Below are 14,399 nucleotides of genomic sequence, written 5' to 3'. Positions count from 1 at the left end.
TCCTTCTTATACTTCTCATCTGGTCCAGAATCAACAAACCTCACTTTTCTATCATAGTCCTCATTGTAGTTCCCATCAGACTGAGCCAAGTCCTCCACTAGTTCCCAGCCTTCATCCACATGCTTGTTGAGGAAGTTTCCATTTGAAGTTGTGTCTAACAACATTCTGATCTTGGGCAATACTCCTCTGTAGAGTGTGCTAAGTAGTGAGTCATTGCTGAACCCATGGTGTGGAGATTTTGTTTGATAGCCCTTGAACCTCTCCCAAGCCTCACAAAAGGTCTCATTGTTCTTTTGTGCAAAGCCTGAAATCTCATTCCTTAATCTCCCATAGATGAGCCTTGTCTCCTAGAGACAATGGAAACAACCTGAGCTTGAAGCCATCTTCACTAACACCATTGATCTTGGTTAGGCCACAAAGTCTGCCAAATTCATTTGGATGATCCAATGGGTCCTCCATTGGGAAACCATGGAACTTATTGGCCTAGATCATAGTGATTAGCCCACTTTTAATTTTGAAATTATTATTGGCTACAGCAGGAGATACTATGCCAGCTCTCTCGTTGTGTGTATTTGGAGCATCCCCTGCCCCAATATGCCTTGGCCTTTGATTCTGGATGTTTGGTGGATCCATCAGCAACTGTTCTTCATGTTCTTGAAGGATTCTGGTTTTCTGCTGCCTCAAGTCCCTTGGTAAGCGGTTTATATGATCAATGTACTTCTGTAGGTTCTGGTTTCCTTTGGATCTTGTCTGCATCAACCAACTCGATCACTTGCTTGATTAGACACACAATCGAGTGCTGGTTCGAGTTGCTGGTCAACTGATTGAAACGCGGAAACAGACTGGTTTTTGGGTTGGTGCTCGATCATAGGGTAGAGTGACACACGATCGAGTGCTTGTCCGAGTGTACACCTGAAACTCAAAACAACCAACCAAAACAAGAAACTAGACAGTGGTGAGCAATTAGTAACATAATTTAATCTTGAACCTTTGTAAATCTTAAATGAAACAAATCAACACACTAATGGCAACGGCGCCAATTGAAACATGTGGTTTTTTTATGTGTGTGATGCAGGTCTATGGAATAAATGTAAGAACAAACAGACAAACCCAAGCTATGATGATCAGATGCAGTGCAAGGTGTTTCAATACCCTTATGATGTTGTAGCATAAAGGATGTCAATCCATAAAGTGTGTGATGTTTAAACAATCAAGATGTGAAGAGTGGTTCAAGTTAAGCCAAGTATGATGATGGTTTGATTACTAACAACCTAATGAAAATAATGTAAATGCAGAATGTAAACTACTCAGAACACAAACTAAATGCAAAGTAAACAAGTGAAAACTAAACAGAAACTAGACTAAACAGCTAAAACAACTACATAAATGCAATGAAATACAACTATAAGGATGCAGAACATAAGCAGGAAAGTAAACTGAACAACCTGAAGGTGCTCGATCAAGCACTCGACCGTGTGTGTGGTCGAGTGGCTAGGTCGAGTGGTTTGGTACAAAGAACACAAACGAACTTAACAACTTAAACAGAGACAAAAGGTAATGAAACAGGCTAATATGCAGTAACAGACAATCAATAAACAAAGTAGGCTCCTAGAGATGAATTCATGGGCTGGATTTCATATTGTGGCTATCTAAACTGGTCAACAAAACCTCAACCAACATGAGCTATCTCTAGACAATGATCTTAATGACTCACTAATCCGTTCTCATGACAGAAGTGATCACGTTTTAGTAACATCCTAACCCAACTATCATTGGTGAAACTATACTAAGCAGGCATTAAGAATCAGACCATTAATTGTCAAAAGTCACCTTAAATAACCAATCTCTTGGATTAAGAATGATAATCTCTAGCATTAACTTTATCGAACAACCTAAACATTGGTATGATGCAAGGAAGCTTAAGATCTGTTCTTCACCTCTCAGATATAAGAACAGCTTAGAGCACATCTAACCTAGAAGAGATATATTATCAAACAAGCTTGAGCAATCCAAACAACTACAGCCTGATGTTCATATATTTTACCCTGTTTTTCCTTAATATATTCACATCTTTTGCATCTTTTGCTATCCATTTTGACCATTATTGCATAGCTTTAGGACTGTTCTTGCATTAGAGTTTAGTTGCATTGCATTTGTATCTTTTCATGCATAAGCAGGTGATTTTGGAGCTTAAAGAGCATGGAAGCAATGCTGAGGAGACTCGACCGAGTTGGAGGAGCACAAGAGGAGCCAACTCGACCGGTCACTCGACCGAGCACCAGGTCGAGTTGGTCGAGCCGTCTGGCTATTTTGTCTTTTAGCGTTTTTAGGGCTTCCACTACTTTTTCTATATAAGGGCTTGTACCTGCAGCCACCAAGGAGTCCAGCTTTTTAGAGAGTCAAAAACCTAGTTTTTACCTTTTTTAGAATTATTCCTTTTGCACTTTTATTTTCTTAGATCTTGTACTTCTTTTAAAAGAAGAAAAAGACTAAATTCTTCAATATTGTTGGTTTCATAACTTTCTTAATATTGAGAATTTGAGTTTGGTTCTTTCTTCAATATTGTAGATCTTTGATTTATCTTTCTAATGATGCAAGTTTCAGTATTTTCTGGGTTTATGACTTTGTTGTTCATCATGTATGCTTGTGAGTAGTTGCTTAGGATCTTGAGGATGGGTTAGGCTGGGTTGTGTTTGAGGTTTGTTTGATTTGGTCAAGCTTGATTGTTGTAGATCTCTTCTAGGCTAGATGTTCTTAATGCTGATCCTATATCTGAGAGGGTAGGATCTGATTTCAAGCCTCTTAGCATCACACCAATGTCTAAGGAGCATAGATAAGGCTAGATCTAGAGACTATCATTAGGCTTGCTAAGAGATTAGAAGTCTTGTTTGATTTTTGACATATTGCTTAATGCCTGCTTGTGTAGATTCTTTACTTTGTGAGAACAAGTCTAGAGATGCATGAGTTTGATTGTTTCTTGCCATGAGAGTGGATTAAACATGTCTTAGAAATATATGTCTAGAGATTAGCTCAAGTTGTTTGAGATTTGTTGACCAAGTTAGATGACCTCAATCATAGTCCAGCCCATGAATCCCTCCTCAAGACCTTCCTTGTTTATTGATTTTTTAGCTTAAATCGTGTTGTGTGATCGTTGTTTCAATTTGGCGTTGTTGCCCATTTGAGTGTTTATTTGTGACAATTAGGGTCATTATTAGTCTAAGATTAAGTTCTATTGCTACCTTGATCACTACTAATCTCGATTCTTCTTCTGCTTGTCTGTGTTGAGTTTCATTTACCAACTCGACCATCAACTCGAGCTAGCACTCGACCGAGTGCTGATCGAGTACCTGATCGAGTCACAACCCGAATACATTTGTCTTCTCATCTCAGTCAGCCCGACCTTCAACTCGAGCCTGTGCTCGACCGAGTACCTGTTCGAGTCAGTAATGATGTACCACAACAGTATGTTCAATTACATACCCATGCAACATCAACCAGTATACCAGGCTGAATTGTATCCCTCTCCATGGTTCCAGACCTCACAAGCTCAAGAACCTGACTTAAGAGCTATGATGCAACAAATGTTGCTTGGGCAAGCCACTAAGCAGATTGAGGAAGCAAGGCAGTTTGGTGAGTTGCACCAAACGTTGAATTCTTATTCTACTGGACTGAATAACCAGTTGGAGAGACTGAGCTCTACAATCACGAACATGGAGAGTTACATGGCTTCTACTTCCTTTGCCTACACCAAACCAACTTCAACACCCAAGGGAATGCACTGCTAAGGCCATTCATCTCAATGAGGCAGTTGTCACTGAGGACAGTGAAGTTAAAACTGGGGAGGATTGGTTATTTCTTGAAGCTCAAAGTGAAGATTGTGCAAAACAAGCTGAAGTTGACAAAGAACTCGACCCCCCACTCGAACAGACACACGATCGAGTGACTGATCGAGTTTCCAGTCGAGTTGATGTCCCAGAAGCTGTTAAGCCTGCTAAGTACATTCCTCCTGCTTATAAACCACCTCTACCATTCCCAGGACGTTTCAAAGCACAAAAGCTGAAAGAACTCAGAGAAATTATTGAGAAAAGGGAAAAGTTGGCTTTGCAACAAGAGAAGGAGTTAGCTTTACAACAAGGGGAAGTCATTGAGAAGGAAGAAGTCATGGCTTTGAAGGAAGAGGTTGTGATTGAAAAGAAGGAAGTGAGGGCCATTCAACAGGAGGTTGTCATTGAAGAGAAGGAAGAGGAGAGAGGACCAGCTTTGGAACAATATGCCCCATATCCTCTCTACAAAGGCATGTTACTTGACATATCCAAGCAGAAAGCTCAGAATCAAAACAGGAGAGATCAAGAAGAGATTGGGACAGCTATTGTACCAACAAAACTTGAAGATCCAGGTCCATTCAATCTACCTTGCTCCATCAGCTACCTTCACTTCAACAAATGCTTGTGTGATCTTGGAGCATCTGTTAGTGTCATGCCCTACTCTATAGCAGAAAAGCTTGGACACACTGAATTCAAGCCAAGCAATCTCTACATAAGTCTAGCTGATGGTTCACACAAAGATGTAGTTGGTAAATTGGAGAGCCTCCTAGTCAAGATAGGCAAGGCAAGAATTCCCACTGATTTCATCATAATAAAGATGGATAAGGAGGTAGAGGATCCAATCTTGCTTGGGAGACCATTCCTTGCCACAGCAGGAGCAATCATTGATGTTAAGGAGGGGCTGATAAGGTTGAACATATCTGAAGGTTTGACCATGAACTTTGATATTACAAATCCATCTAACCTACCAACCATTGGAGGTCAACCATTTAAGATTGAAGATAAGGCTGATTTTGGGGTTTTGAGAGAAGAAGAGACTTCAACAGCTAAGGTCACATCTCATGAGGAATCAGTTCAACATCTTAAGGGTTCAGTTCAAGAGCTGACTGATCTGGTGAAGGATCTTCAAGTTCAGCTCAACAAGAGGTCTTTGAAGAAGGCAAGACCAAGACTCAAGTTTAAGAAGAAGCAAAGCTCAAATGTTAAGGAGGTAGTGATCAAGAAACAGCACCAAGGTTATCAAATAGAACCAGGGGGGATTTCATCACCTCCTTGGAATCCAAACCAAGCCTGAACAGGCATCAAAAGTCAAGCTTAGTGACTCTAAACAAGCTCACTAGGGAGGAAGTCCCTAAGGTATCCATGTACATATTGTTTAAGGTTTTTGGTATTTTGATTTTTGTTTTGGTATTTTCATGATCAGGGAAGCAAGGGAGACCAGATAGAAGAGGAAAAGAAGACTCGGCAGCCAGCTCGACCCCCCCACTCGACCAGGCACTTGACCGAGTACCAGTCGATGGCCATAGTCGAGTTGCCCCAGTCTCCTCCTCCAAATCAACAAGACTCCAACTACACTTTTGACAGCATGCAAGAGGATGTGGACAGTTTCTTCTCCAATACTTGAGGTACCACTATCACCTTCCCTTGTAAATACCATTGCATTTCATATTGTGTTTTGTTTTTGATCTTGAATCCTCTTACAAATTTCTTTCACACAGAGGACTGTGTGATTTAAGTTTGGGGGAGGGTTTGAGATAGCATTTGATATTGTGTTTTGTGTTCTTATTTCAAATTTTTAGCATCATCATGTTAGTATTTGCATAGCATCTAAGGCATAGAAAAACCCTAAAAATTTGAAAATTTTTGCAAAAATCTTTATAAAAAAAGAGTGTTCATGTAGTTTGCATTGCATAATAGCATCTTGTTTAGCATGTTTCATGTAGGGTATAATATTTTCATTAGGGATCTATGATGAGCTTTGCCTTGTTAGCTTGTTTAATTCACTAGACTAGGATCAATGCCCAAGTTAATAGTACTTTGATGCTAGTTGAGTGGTTAGAAGCATAAGATTGAACCAAGCCTTGAATTCCTGCATTGCATTTGGTCTAAATTGAAGCATGTTGTGATTTGATGCCATTTCCTACTTATAAGAACTTAATATTGACTGTTAAATATCAATGTGTGCATTGCTTTAAACTCATGGATACCATATACATATTTGGATCATCTTTCTCCTTTTTACCACTCTTGTTGATCCAAGTAGCTGATTGAATCATTAAAATCAGTTTCCAATACCCTTAACCAACCCTTCTTTCAAGCCATGTTTATTCTTGAGTGTGTAAGGCCTATTTTGGGATTGAGCTTGGTAGAAAGTGTTAGGTTTGAACTGACAAGAATAATGCCTTGTGTAGTTCTAGTTTGCATTTTCCAAACTAGATAGGACTAAGTGATTTCATTGTTGGGTTTGGGATTTGGTTGTTTGAAAAAGAAAGAAAAGAAAAGAGGAAAAAAGAAAGAAAAGGTTAAAGTCTTTAGGAGGGGAATGTGTTTAAGAAAAATCAAAGTCTAGTGAAAGAATGGGAAGTATGATATTATTTAAAGATGGTTTCAGTCAAAGAAAAGCAAAATGCTTTTATGTTTTAAGAATAAGAAGTAAAGAAAACCATAGCAAATAAGTAAGAATCTCTCATTCCACTAGAAAGATCATATAAGAAACCTCTCCTAAGACTTTAAAATCAAAAGAGAAAAGGGTGAAAGAGAAGAGAAGAAGTTAAAGGGTAGCACTAGGATCAATTGGGTTTAGATTGATAGGATAAACACTTTGGGTGCCTTTGGGTAGACAAGGTTTTGTTCTTGTATGTGTCTAAGTGTTCTTACCTTTAGCATTCTTCTAAAGCTCAATCCATTTTTATGAGAGAACCTTGATATTGATAAGCCCCACTCTAAAGAGAGACCATCATTGTCTCTAAACCTTTTACCACCAAGCCAAATGAGTTTAAGCATTGCATATAATTGATTCATGTTCTTGATTAATGAATGTTAAAGGAAATGGGTGATTTGAATACATGTGGACATCTAAGGCTCAAATCAGTAAAGGATGTGATATGCTTGTCTAAAATCTTTAAGTACAGCTCATTCAACTTGCATCATAGTACTAGTAACTTGGACATTGATTCTAGATGGTCTATTTGCAAGCTTTAGGAGCTGAGATCCCACTTTCAAACCTCACCTACCTTCTTATGTCTTGATTATTTGCTTGAGGGCAAGCAAAGACTAAGTTTGGGGGTGTTGATGTTCATATATTTTACCCTGTTTTCCCTTAATATATTCACATCTTTTGCATCTTTTGCTATCCATTTTGACCATTATTGCATAGCTTTAGGACTGTTCTTGCATTAGAGTTTAGTTGCATTGCATTTGCATCTTTTCATGCATAAACAGGTGATTTTGGAGCTTAAGGAGCATGGAAGCAATGCTGAGGAGAAGTGAAGCAATCATGAGGAGAAAACAAAGGAGCTAAGGCTGAAGAACCAAGGTCCGGAGTCCAACTCGACTGCCCACTCGACCAGACACTCGACCGTGTGCTGAGAGGGACTCGACCGAGTGGGAGGAGCACAAGAGGAGCCAACTCGACCGGTCACTCGACCGAGCACCAGGTCGAGTTGGTCGAGCCGCCTGGCTATTTTGTCTTTTAGCGTTTTTAGGGCTTCCACTACATTTTCTATATAAGGGCTTGTACCTGCAGCCACCAAAAGAGTCCAGCTTTTTAGAGAGTCAAAAACCTAGTTTTTACCTTTTTTAGAATTATTCCTTTTGCACTTTTATTTTCTTAGATCTTGTACTTCTTTTAAAAGGAGAAAAAGACTAAATTCTTCAATATTGTTGGTTTCATAACTTTCTTAATATTGAGAATTTGAGTTTGGTTCTTTCTTCAATATTGTAGATCTTTGATTTATCTTTCTAATGATGCAAGTTTCAGTATTTTCTGGGTTTATGACTTTGTTGTTCATCATGTGTTCTTGTGAGTAGTTGCTTAGGATCTTGAGGATGGGTTAGGCTGGATTGTGTTTGAGGTTTGTTTGATTTGGTCAAGCTTGATTGTTGTAGATCTCTTCTAGGCTAGATGTTCTTAATGCTGATCCTATATCTGAGAGGGTAGGATCTGATTTCAAGCCTCTTAGCATCACACCAATGTCTAAGGAGCATAGATAAGGCTAGATCTAGAGACTATCATTAGGCTTGCTAAGAGATTAGAAGTCTTGTTTGATTTTTGACATATTGCTTAATGCCTGCTTGTGTAGATTCTTTACTTTGTGAGAACAAGTCTAGAGATGCATGAGTTTGATTGTTTCTTGCCATGAGAGTGGATTAAACATGTCTTAGAAATATATGTCTAGAGATTAGCTCAAGTTGTTTGAGATTTGTTGACCAAGTTAGATGACCTCAATCATAGTCCAGCCCATGAATCCCTCCTCAAGACCTTCCTTGTTTATTGATTTCTTAGCTTAAATCATGTTGTTTGATCGTTGTTTGATGCGTTTATGTATTGCTCTGTTTTTCTTGTGTTGCTTTGTTTTGCGTATTTTTCCAGCTCGACCCTGCACTCGATCAGCACTCGATCGAGTGCTTGCTCGAGTTCCAACCCAGAACTTGTGTTTATGATTTGTGTTTGTCCTGTTTCACTCTAGTTGCATTTCTGTTGCATTCATTTAGTATCATGTTCACTACTTACCTTGCATTAGTTCAATACTTGCATTATCATAGTTTATATTTCTGTTTTAGCTTCATAATTGTCATAATCATTCTGTTCCATTTGCATTTAGCTCATACTTCTTTTAGTTTTACTTTCTGCATTTTACATTTCATCATAGGATTGTTAGTGACAAACAACCATTACATCTGGCTTGACTTAGACTCATATGCACATCTTGATTGATCACAAACACTCAGATTGGATTGACACCTCTTATACTACAATTTCATAAGGGGAATTGAAATACCCTGCCACCCATTCATTCATAAGTCATCATTCCATACATCATTCATCACCACCACCACAAAAATATCTGTTTCACAGCCCTAAACCAGTCTAATCCATCCCTAGAATCCTAACCCACTACTCAGATGAACAAAACATGATGATGATAAACATAAACCCAGAAATTAATGAAACTAACATGATAAGATAAATAAAAGAGAGATCTTTAACTTAATATAAATAATCAAACTCAGATTCTCAATACCCAGATAGTTATAGAACTTAAAAAGTATGAAAATCTGGAGAAAAGTAAGAACAAGAGGAAGAACAAGAGTGGCAAATGTTCTAAAAATGCTAAAAACCCAAAATGGTCAAAAACTAGGTTTTTTTGTGGCTACAGATAGTTTTTCTGACTTAAGCTGACTTATTGGCGGTCATGGGGTATAATAGATATTTATAGGATAAGAGGGAAGCCCTAAATTAGATAGCAGACAAAATAGAGAGGCGACTCGATGTGCTTGACCATGCACGGTCGAGTGGCCATGGTCTAGTGCTTGATTCCTCTGTTTTTCACTGGTTGAGTCCCTCAGCAGCACACGGTCGAGTGTCTTGGGGCGTGGTGGTCGAGTGGCCTCTAAACCTTGGTTTTCATCTTGTCAGCCTCTGTCTGCTTCACTGGTTACACTCTACTCCTCTTAGGCTTCATTTCCATGCTCCTTGGGCCCAAAGCACCTGTTTAAACAAGAAACAATGCAAATGCAATACAAATCCTACTCTAATGCACATATAGACTTTAAACTACACAATAATGATAAAACTAGCTAACATATCATGCAAAATGTGTAAATAAACAATAAACTATGCTAAAACATGGTAAAATATATGCACATCAATTATGTACCATTATGTTCTTGTATCATAGTTCATATACAATTTTATGAAAAAAACTATTTCATGCTTACATGTCAAGCTGCTCATTGTACTCTGAAGTGATTGTATCATGACACTTTTCTTGGCATTAGTTTGGGAGGGACCTGAAAAATGTTTTTTTTTTTTTAATTTCAATAGACTGATAAAATAATGGTGCTGTAAAAGTAACCAAAACTAAGGATCATATTTATTTAGTGGAGTAAACAACCCATGGTCTTGGTTCCTTGCTCAGCTGCAAGTTCTTTTGTGCGTGGGTACCTAAATTCTTGTTTAATAGTTTCGTTGCTGTTATCCCAAACTTCTATCTAATGTTTTTTACTTGAATAATATGCCTTTATTTTTAGTGATGATTTTGGGAGCTAATCTTCTGATGCTTTTTTCTCCCAGAATAAAAAACATAGCTCTTTCTTCAGAAGAATTGTTGGGACTGTTGTGCGGTCGGTTCAAGATGACCAAAAGGAGCAAGGTCAGTTTAATGTGTTCTGGTTGTAGCTGTGCAAAAACTGAAATGAGTATACTCTGGATGCATTACCTCGACACAATTTAGCGTGAAAACTGTTTATCTTTAATCATTAGCGGCTTTGGCTTGAGGAGAATGAGCCTGGTCAGAGGGATTATATTAGTTGAACACGAAATTTTGGTAATATAATTTATTGTGAATGTGTTCTGTGCTTTGATGGTGCTGTTAGTAAGTAGTAACTAGATCAACTACAAGATCAAATGGAAAACATACTGTCCTTTTTTTTCCAAAATAGTCTAAACCAAAAAGTAATGTTGATACTTACTACAGGGGGAGGGAGACTTGCGTCTATTTTTGCCCATAAATATGTTGAGTTGACCATGAATCTTGTCAGAAGAAATGTATTCACATAGACCAACTTGAGATCAATTTTTTCCTTGTTTGTTTGAATTAGTATTTTGTTGAGTAGTTATCACCTTAGCATTTTTGCAATATTGAACCTTTAGCAGAGGATGATTCAATTAGGTAAAAAATTTCAAGTGTACATGGGGAGATATTAGTCTATTTTATGAATAGATTGTCTGGTCAAGTCCCTCCAATTAATTGATAACTTTTCTTTATGAAGACATTAAAATATCGGAGGCGGAGGTGGAAGCCCTAGAGGAGCTTTCAAAACAGTTATTTTTGGAAATATATGAGCTGCGCCAAGCAAAGGTTAGCTTCCAGCTGCTTTGGTTTTTGATTCACTAAAAAAATTTCTACTCATTGACTTGGTGGTGACATCTTAGTACTTTGGCTGAATATTCTATTCTTGAGATTAGTGCTTCTGAGTTCCTTCCTTGGTTCTGATATTTTAAAAGCATTTTCTCTGGCTTCACCCATTTGCAGGATGCTGCTGCTTATTCTAGAACTTGGAAGGGTCATGTGAAGAACTTACTTGGTTATGCATGTTCCATTTATTGTGTGTATTAAATGTTGAAGGTAAGTTTCTTTATTCTTGTAACGATGATCTAGCTTTTAATGTTTTAGTTATACCCTATTCTTAGATCAATTGCAAGATAATTTTAAACTATATATAATGGATGTGAAAACAGCTCTTCTTGCTATCAATGCTGGTTATGGTAATAGATATTTGAGGCATATATAACTTCAACAAGTTGTCTAATTTTTCTTTGAGTTCTTTACTCCTTAAAAGAGTGTGTCAGACACCTTATGGGTAACTTTTAGGTTTGAATGGTAATATTTTTAGAAGATTGAAAAGTAGATGAATAATGATGCTCCAATTTTCCTTTCGGCTGGAATAAGTCTTTTTATAGAATAAATTTTCCATTTCTAATCATCCCTTTTTGTAACTATGTAAGAACACCTCTTCTTATAGTTAAAGAACATTCCTAGATACAAAATATATTCATACGACCAAAATGTTTAATCCGACTTTTGAATGATTCCGCTTATTCCTCTCTAAGTTACCATTCAAAGCCTTAGGTTTTTGGGTGATCAGTTGGTGAATAGATTTGGAAATTTCGTTCTTGTTTGTTCATCTAGCTGTCTCTCTCTCTGAAACCCTTTATCTTGTTTGTTTGTACAGTTACTCTCAGGACACGTATGCGAGAAAAATGTTCTCGATGTCCATTATTAAAAGTCGTCACCCATTCTTTAACTCTAGTTTCTCCATTTTTGTGCTCTGTTTTTGCAGTCTCTACAAAGTGTTTGTTGTCTTCAAAGAGGTACCCACATGCACTAATTTGTTTTCATTCAATTATGCATCATCACTATTGTTCTCTAATGAATCATTATGTGCACCTCTTAGTACTTGAAATTGTTAATAATCAGCTTGTATACAGGCCGGTACAAAAGACCCTGTCACGACGATGATCAGCATATTCTTGCGGTTATTTGATATTGGAGTAGATGCTACACTGCTTTCAAGGTTTGCGTTACTTTTGCGTTGCTATCTCTGAAAATAGAGTAGTGGACGGTTTTTCTTCTTTACAACAAATTGAAAGCTTAAAGCAACCTACTTTCTTTGATGATTTAATGTTAGTTGTGTTATGAACCTCTTTATAGCTTGAGAATTAATAAGAATATGAATGCTTAGCTCCCTCTTAACCCTAATTCTCTCTTAGAGATTAAGGTTAATTCTTGGGGGTTCGTTTCTTATTAATCAATAGAGAACATTATATAGGTTTTCATACAACTTAAATCATAATCCTAATGCATAAAGGAAAATACTTAAACCAAATTCATAAAGTAAACCACCAAAACTAATTAACTAAAATGTCCTAACCATACTCTAATCTGCCTAACCATGATCACGTATCAAGTTGGTTGAAGAGACAAGAGCTTTCTTTTGTCCTAGTTATAATCCTGACTATTTTTTATAAAATGTAAAATATATGCTGACTTCTCAAGTTCTCTGCGTCTTGTTTGTTGGATTGTGCAACTTTTTCTAATTATGTTTCTGTCTTTCTTGTTTGCAGTATATTTCCCTGATTGTGATTTCTGTGAGGGGATTCTTGATGAACCTGATGAAGGTGAATTAAGATTCTAGTATTTTTTTTTTTTTAACAGTGTGCATGTTGACTGTCCTTCAAAGATTTGGTAAGGATTTCTTATACAGTCCATGATGTAGTTTCACTATTATTTTCGCACCATATAATCAAGCTACTACTTAGAGGGAAACATGTTCAAATAGTAGAATTTTTTCACTTTTTAAGGTGGTGATAATTGTTACTAGGTACTAGTCACATATTACTACTGTGATTGTAGTGGAAACATAACTGTGGGCGTGCTGAAGTCTCCTGAATTTGAAATATGTAGTTTTGGTTAATGAGTTGGAGTTTGTGGATGGTGGAGTTTTTCTTTGTAGTCTCAAGAGTGGGAAGTGGGTCTACAAGCAATGTTTTGCTTTTCCTATCTGAAATCATGGGCAATGTACTTTTTGTCTTCCATTCTTCTAATCAGAAAATGCTTGAGAAATGAGTACAAGTACCCATAATTCTCTGGTCATGAGGAAGATAACAATACTTTATATTCTTAATCAAAGTACATACTGGCTTTGCCTTGGTTAGAGTTTTAGTATCATTATTGCTTCTATGTTCCGAGTCTAATTATCTGCTTTTTGTCCACAATTTTCCTGTGTATGAAAGATCTGAGAATGGGATATGAAACTTTAGTGGTGTTTTATTAGGCAGGGGAATTATAATGGATGTGTTAGGTGGAGATATTCAGTTTGATTTCTATCATCGATGGTTTGATGCAATTTTTGTGGCGAGCGCTTTTCTTTCTCTCCTTTTGCTTTCTGCACATTACACTTCTCGTCAATCTGATAAGCACGCCATCGAGTAAGTTTCTTAGCCAATTATGGTGCTTGAGAAAGTCCTATTGTTATTTTTTGGCCTTACACAAACTAAAGGAATGGTTGCTTTAGTGTATAGCTTATCGTTGGCTATTTGTATACTTTAGACGTTTATGTGAATGATTAAACTGATCGGTTCAAAGATCCATTTGTACCATTAACATTGAGTTATGTCTGTTTGTACATTGCTCCTACTTCAGGAGTGATGATACGATTAAGTCAAGAAGATTTTCGATCTCTGTATTTTCGGTCTCGCTAGAAGCAGTACTTGATGTATGCTTTTGAACCTGTCTTCAGAATTAATCAATACCTTTAAAATTTGATTCCGGCTTTTAAGCCACCAACACGTGCCATATTTCATTTAAAAACTGTAGTTGTGAATTTAGAGAATCTGCCATTAATTGACACTCATGTCCACGACTATTCTCTTCTCTCTTCTTCTAGGCGATTCCAAAAACGATTTCCACCGACTTCTCACCGACTATCCACCGACTAAATTTTTGGTTGTTTTTCTTTCGTTATAGTGCGGATTTACTCTCTGATAGCTTTGTCGGTCGTCCTTTTACTATCTATTTTCATCTGTTCGTTAGAGAATTACAAAAAATGTCTAAGGATTTATGGAAAGCTCTTCAAAATCTTAATCTGGGTTTGGAGAAAACCCCTTTGCGGATGTCCAGGGAAGGATTAAAGGATCGTAGAGCTGCAAATAGATTAAGTCGGGTTGTGAAGTGCTTAAATCCTCAACATCAGAGACCAATAGGAATGAAAGGAGCCCTCCCTAAAGCTTTGAATTTGCAAGGAAAAGACACGAGCAAATTAAACGATGATGGTACAGTCAAGTTCTTCTTC

General features: G+C 37.4%; 1 pseudogene; it reads left to right on the top strand.

Annotated features, from left to right (window-relative positions):
- Positions 1-4,641: 4,641 nt before the first annotated feature.
- On the top strand, positions 4,642-12,685 carry LOC104773318 (annotated as a pseudogene).
- The last annotated feature ends 1,714 nt before the right edge of the window (positions 12,686-14,399 follow it).

The sequence above is a fragment of the Camelina sativa genome, unplaced genomic scaffold, assembly GCF_000633955.1.
Source record: "Camelina sativa cultivar DH55 unplaced genomic scaffold, Cs unpScaffold00512, whole genome shotgun sequence".
NCBI lineage: Eukaryota > Viridiplantae > Streptophyta > Magnoliopsida > Brassicales > Brassicaceae > Camelina > Camelina sativa.
This window is presented reverse-complemented; position numbering and strand designations above follow the sequence as displayed.